The following is a 6,915-nucleotide window of genomic DNA, read 5'->3' as shown; positions in this document are numbered from 1 at the left end:
CCTTGGCTGGGCTGCGCACCTTGGTGGGCGCCATGGTGCGCACCTTTCGTGCGCTCCAAGGTGCGCACGAAGTCGGAGCTCGGTTTGCCCCGGGTGCGCACCTTGGTGGGCGCCATGGTGCACTCCGAGGTGCCCAAGATTGGTGCGCACCAAGGAGCGCTCCGAAGTGCGCTCCAAGGTGCGCAGGTGCGCGCGAAGTCGAAAGTTGGGTTAATTGTCCGGTTTGCCTCGGGTGCGCACCTTGCGTGCACCTTCGCCAGGGTGGGCGCCTTGGTGCGCACACCTTGGCTGGGCTGCGCACCCGGGCGCGCACACCTTGGCACCCGCGTTTCCTTCATTTTAAATTTTTTTTTTTTACAATCTCTCAAGTGGGAAATTCTATAATCTCAACTTTTTTTGCCTTTTCAGGAAACTTTTGAATGGAGCGCATCATTGGTGCGCTCCGAAGTGTGCTCCAAGGTGCGCACCTCTGGTGTGCTCCAAAGCTCTCTCTAGCTGCGTGCACCTGCCCCGGCCGCGCACCCGGCCCCGCCCAGCTTCGCTCACCTGTCCCGGGCGTCTGGTGCGGAACCTTAGAGTAAGAAACATCACCGTGCACCTTGGCCAACGTGCGCGACTCGACCGAGCGCGCACTGGCCGAGGTGCACACCGATTTCACCTGGGTGCGCGCGCAGCACCTCGGGCGCACCGGGGTGCGCGCACAACGCCCGGGTTGCACCGTGGCCTGTGTGCTCGGGGCGCCTCGGGTGCGCGCTCGGTGTCGCCCCCGCGCGCGCGGTAGTGCGGGCAGCGCACCCCGGCCCGGCCCGGCCCCGACGAGAACGCAAACGGGCAAAAGGTTTATTCAAATAGCATTGCGACGCCCGGCGAAAAACTAAAAAAGGGTGCAACACCGGGACTTCCCGGGAGGTCACCCATCCCAGTACTACTCCGGCCCAAGCGCGCTTAACTGCGGAGTTCTGATGGGATCCGGTGCACTAACGCTGGTATGATCGCACCCGTTATGAGCTTGTCGCAGTGTGTACTTAGCAAACCGCGACCCACGTGCGAATCCACCCCGGCCACCCACCCCCGTCGAGGTGCACACCCTCCCTCGCGAAGTGCGCCCCGTTCGCCAAGTGTGAGCCCTGCCCGGGTGCGCGCACCTTGCTAGGGCGTCGGGTGTGCACCCGGCCCGGCCTACGTGCGTGCACCTGGACGGGGCGTCGTGTGCGTGCAGTGTCCCGTCTGCAACGCGGTGCCCACACACCACCTCGGGCGCAACGACCTGCGCTCACATGTGGGCCGAGTGCACCTTGGTGCATGTTCGGGGCGCCTCGGGTGCACGCTCGATCTTGCCCCGGTGCACCAAGGCGCTCGGTTTGCCCCGGGTGCGCACTTGGTGCAAGGTGGGCACCCAAAATAGGGATCAAGCACCAAAACACAAGTTTCGGGATGCAAAATGGGACCCAAGGACCACAAATGCGTTCCAAGACCCATGATGGGTCCACGAGAACAAAAATGTGTTCCGAGACTTAATAAACAAATATTGGGTTTTAGGAGAAGAAACATGCTCTGATGCCCAAAACGAGAATCGACCCCGAAAAGGCCACAGGCCAAAAGTGGGATGCGAGACAAAAAAAAATGGGACCCGAGGACCAAAATTGGGTTCCCAGGTCGAAGACAGGGCAACCGGACAAGAAACGACCTCTAAGGCTCGAAATGAGTCCCGACGACTAAAACTTGACAAGAAGCACCCATCAGGCACCCAACTCGACACCCATGGGATGCCGACCCACCCGGGCTTCCACCTAGCACACCTTGGCACCCACCCACCCTCGCACCCAACCTCGCACCCAACTTAGCACCTTTGAACCCACATTGGCACTCACCCTGACCCTGGCACCTTGGAACCCACATTGGCACTCACCTTGACCCTGGCACCCACCTTTGCACTCACCTTGGGACCCACCCTGGCTCCCACCTCGGCACCCACCCAGACACCCACCTTGGTTCCTTGGCACCCACCTTGGATCCTTGGCACCCACCCCGACACCCACCTTGGCACGCAACTTGGCTACTTGCCACCCACCTTGGCTCCTTGACGCCCACCCCGACAACCACCCCGTGACCTACCCTGGCTAGGGTTGGTGCACACCCACCCTGGTGCCCACCTTGGCACCCACCCCATGACCCACCTTGGCACGCACCTTAGTACCCACCCCGTTACCCACCCTAGGACCCACCCCGTGACCCACCTTGGCCAGGGTGGGTGCCTTGGTGCGCACAACTTGCCTGGGCTGCACACCAGGGCGGGCTCAAGATGGCACCCGCGTTCCGTTTTTTTCACTATCTTTCAAAACGGAAATTTTAAAATCTCGTTTTTTTTTTTTTTTTGCCTTTTCTGGAAATTAGTGAAGGCAGCGCATCAAAGGTGCGCAATGCTGGTGCGAACCCGGGAGCGCTCCGATGTGTGCTCCAAGGTGCGGCGTGCACGAAGTCCGAGCCCGGCTTGCCCCGGGTGCGCACCTCGCGTGCACCTTCGCCGGGGTGAGCACCTTGGCTGGGTTGCGCGCCCTGGTGCGCACCAAGGAGCGCTCTGAAGTGTGCTCCAAGGTGCGGCGTGCACGAAGTCGGAGCTCGGTTTGCCCCGGGTGTGCACCTCGGGTGCGCACCTCGCGTGCACCTTCGCTGCGGTGGGCACCTTGGCTGGGTTGCGCGCCTTGGTGGGCACCATGCAGTGCACGAAGTCGGAGCCCGGTTTGCCCCGGGCGCGCACCTCCGCCAGGGTGGGCACCTTGGTGCGCACAACTTGCCTGGGCTGCGCACCAGGAAGGGCTCAAGATGGCACCCGCGTTCCGTTTTTTTCACTATCTTTCAGAACGGAAATTTTAAAATATCGTTTTTTTTTGCCTTTTCTGGAAATTAGTGAAGGCAGCGCATCAAAGGTGCGCAACGCTGGTGCGAACCTGGGAGCGCTCCGATGTGTGCTCCAAGGTGCGGCGTGCACGAAGTCGGAGCCCGGTTTGCCCCGGGTGCGCCCTGGTGGGCACCATGGTGCGCACCAAGGAGCGCTCCGAAGTGTGCTCCAAGGTGCGGCCTGCACGAAGTCGGAGCCCGGTTTGCCCCGGGCGTGCACCGCGGGTGGGCACCTTGGTGCGCATGCCTTGCCTGGGCTGCGCACCAGGGCGGGCTCAAGATGGCACCCGCGTTCCGTTTTTTTCACTATCTTTCAAAACGGAAATTTTAAAATCTCATTTTTTTTTGCCTTTTCTGGAAATTAGTGAAGGCAGCGCATCAAAGGTGCGCACCTCGCTGCCCACCACGGTGCGCAACGCCGGTGGGCACCCGGGAGTGCTTCGAAGTGTGCTCCAAGGTGCTGCGTGCACGTTGTCGGAGCCCGGTTTGCCCCGGGTGCGCACCTCGCGTGCACCTTCGTCGGGGTGGGCACCTTGGCTGGGTTTGCCCCGGCTGCGCTCCGAAGCGGGGTTATTGGAGCGCCGCCTCTTTTTTTGTCGGAGCGTTTGGTGGGGTTTCTCGCATTGGCTCTTCCCAGGCCCGGTTGCCACCCTGGCGCGCACGAAGTCGGAAGTAGGGTTAATTGCCCGGGTGCGCACCTTTGCCAGGGTGGGCACCTTACCTGGGCTGTGCACCAGGGCGGGCTCAAGATGGCACCCGCGTTCCGTTTTTTTCACTATCTTTCAAAACGGAAATTTTAAAATCTCCTCTTTTTTTTGCCTTTTCTGGAAATTAGTGAAGGCAGCGCATCAAAGGTGCGCACCTCGCTGCCCACCTTGGTGTGCTCTGAGGTGCGCACCCGAGAGCGCTACGAAGTGTGCTCCAAGGTGCGGCGTGCACGTTGTCGGAGCCCGGTTTGCCCCGGGTGCGCACCTCGCCTGCACCTTGGCCGGGGTGGGCACCCTGGCTGGGTTTGCCCAGGGTGCGCTCCGAAGCGGGGTTACTGGAGCGCCCCCTCTTTTTTTGTCAGAGCGTTTGGTGGGGTTTCTCGCATTGGCTCTTCCCAGGCCCGGTTGTTGGGTGCGCTCCCACCCTGGCGCGCGCGAAGTTGGAAGTTGGGTTAATTGCCCGGGCGCGCACCTTCGCCAGGGTGGGCACCTTGGTGCGCACACCTTGGCTGGGCTGCGCACCAGGGCGGGCTCAAGATGGCACCAGCATTCCCTTTTTCTCACTATCTTTCAAAACGGAAATTTTAAAATCTCGTTTTTTTTTGCCTTTTATGGAAATTAGTGAAGGCATCGCATCAAAGGTGCGCACCTCGCTGCCCACCTTGGTGTGCTCCGAGGTGCCCACCACGGTGCGCTCCGAGGTGCCCACCACGGTGCGCAACGCCGGTGCGAACCCGGGAGCGCCCCGATGTGTGCTCCAAGGTGCGGCGTGCACGAAGCCGGACCCCGGTTTGCCCCGGGTGCGCACCTCGCGTGCACCTTGGTGCGCACACCTTGGCTGGGTTGCGCGGCCTGGTGGGCACCATGGTGCGCACCAAGGAGCGCTCCGAAGTGTGCTCCAAGGTGCGGCGTGCACGAAGTCCTAGCCCGGTTTGCCCCGGGTGCGCACCTTCGCCGCGGTGGGCACCATGGCGTGCACGAAGTCGGAGCCCGGTTTGCCCCGGGTGCGCACCTCGCGTGCACCTTCGCCGGGGTGGGCACCTCGGCTGGGTTGCGCGCCCTGGTGCGCACCAAGGAGCGCTCCGAAGTGTGCTCCAAGGTGCGGCGTGCACGAAGTCGGAGCCCGGTTTGCCCCGGGTGCGCACCTTCGCCGCGGTGGGCACCCTGGTGCGCACCATGGCGTGCACGAAGTCGGAGCCCGGTTTGCCCCGGGTGCGCACCTCGCGTGCACCTTCGGCGGGGTTGCGCGCCCTGGTGCGCACCAAGGAGCGCTCCGAAGTGTGCTCCAAGGTGCGGCGTGCACGAAGTCGGAGCCCGGTTTGCCCCGGGTGCGCACCTCGCGTGCACCTTCGGCGGGGTTGCGCGCCCTGGTGGGCACCATGGTGCGCACCAAGGAGCGCTCCGAAGTGTGCTCCAAGGTGCGGCGTGCACGAAGTCGGAGCCCGGTTTGCCCCGGGTGCGCACCTCGCGTGCACCTTCGCCGCGGTGGGCACCATGGCGTGCACGAAGTCGGAGCCCGGTTTGCCCCGGGTGCGCACCTCGCGTGCACCTTCGCCGGGGTGGGCACCTCGGCTGGGTTGCGCGCCCTGGTGCGCACCAAGGAGCGCTCCGAAGTGTGCTCCAAGGTGCGGCGTGCACGAAGTCAGAGCCCGGTTTGCCCCGGGTGCGCACCTCGCGTGCACCTTCGCCGCGGTGGGCACCATGGCGTGCACGAAGTCGGAGCCCGGTTTGCCCCGGGTGCGCACCCCGCGTGCACCTTCGCCGGGGTGGGCACCTCGGCTGGGTTGCGCGCCCTGGTGCGCACCAAGGAGCGCTCCGAAGTGTGCTCCAAGGTGCGGCGTGCACGAAGTCGGAGCCCGGTTTGCCCCGGGTGCGCACCTCGCGTGCACCTTCGCCGCGGTGGGCACCTTGGCTGGGTTGGGCACCATTGAGCGCTCCGAAGTGTGCTCCAAGGTGCGCACCATGGCCCTCCAAGGTGCGCAGCATGGCGTGCACGAAGTCGGAGCCCGGTTTGCCCCGGGTGCGCACCTCGCGTGCACCTTCGCCAGGGTGGGCACCTCGGTGCGCACACCTTCTCAATGTTTTCTTGCCTTTTCTGGAAATTGGTGAAGGCAGCGCATCAAAGGTGCGCACCTCGGTGTGCTCCGAGGTGCGAACCCGAGAGCGCTCCGAGGTGCCCACGAAGTCGAAAGTCGGGTTAATTGCATTGTTTTCCCCGGGTGCGCTCCGAGGTGCGCAACATCGGTGCGCACCAAGGAGGGCTCCGAAGTGTGCTCCAAGGTGCGCACGATTCGGAGCTCGGTTTGCCCGGGGTGCGCACACCTTGGCTGGGTTGCGCACCCTTTGTGCGCTCCAAGGTGCGCACGAAGTCGGAGCTCGGTTTGCCCCGGGTGCGCACCTTCGCCAGGGTGCGCACCTTGATGCGCACGCCTTGGCTGGGCTGCGCACCTTGGTGGGCGCCATGGTGCGCACCTTTCGTGCGCTCCAAGGTGCGCACGAAGTCGGAGCTCGGTTTGCCCCGGGTGCGCACCTTGGTGGGCGCCATGGTGCACTCCGAGGTGCCCAAGATTGGTGCGCACCAAGGAGCGCTCCGAAGTGCGCTCCAAGGTGCGCAGGTGCGCGCGAAGTCGAAAGTTGGGTTAATTGTCCGGTTTGCCTCGGGTGCGCACCTTGCGTGCACCTTCGCCAGGGTGGGCGCCTTGGTGCGCACACCTTGGCTGGGCTGCGCACCCGGGCGCGCACACCTTGGCACCCGCGTTTCCTTCATTTTAAATTTTTTTTTTTTACAATCTCTCAAGTGGGAAATTCTATAATCTCAACTTTTTTTGCCTTTTCAGGAAACTTTTGAATGGAGCGCATCATTGGTGCGCTCCGAAGTGTGCTCCAAGGTGCGCACCTCTGGTGTGCTCCAAAGCTCTCTCCAGCTGCGTGCACCTGCCCCGGCCGCGCACCCGGCCCCGCCCAGCTTCGCTCACCTGTCCCGGGCGTCTGGTGCGGAACCTTAGAGTAAGAAACATCACCGTGCACCTTGGCCAACGTGCGCGACTCGACCGAGCGCGCACTGGCCGAGGTGCACACCGATTTCACCTGGGTGCGCGCGCAGCACCTCGGGCGCACCGGGGTGCGCGCACAACGCCCGGGTTGCACCGTGGCCTGTGTGCTCGGGGCGCCTCGGGTGCGCGCTCGGTGTCGCCCCCGCGCGCGCGGTAGTGCGGGCAGCGCACCCCGGCCCGGCCCGGCCCCGACGAGAACGCAAACGGGCAAAAGGTTTATTCAAATAGCATTGCGACGCCCGGCGAAAAACTAAGAA

At 63.6% G+C, this 6,915-nt stretch overlaps 1 non-coding gene across 1 annotated transcript; it reads right to left on the bottom strand.

Moving 5' to 3' along the window:
• Positions 1-881: 881 nt before the first annotated feature.
• On the bottom strand, positions 882-1,000 carry LOC131871403 (5S ribosomal RNA). The gene has a single exon (XR_009369623.1). It is a non-coding gene; the product is annotated as a 5S ribosomal RNA (ribosomal RNA).
• Positions 1,001-6,915: the final 5,915 nt, after the last annotated feature.

The sequence above is a fragment of the Cryptomeria japonica genome, unplaced genomic scaffold (assembly GCF_030272615.1).
Source record: "Cryptomeria japonica unplaced genomic scaffold, Sugi_1.0 HiC_scaffold_407, whole genome shotgun sequence".
Taxonomy (NCBI): Eukaryota; Viridiplantae; Streptophyta; class Pinopsida; order Cupressales; family Cupressaceae; genus Cryptomeria; species Cryptomeria japonica.
This window is presented reverse-complemented; position numbering and strand designations above follow the sequence as displayed.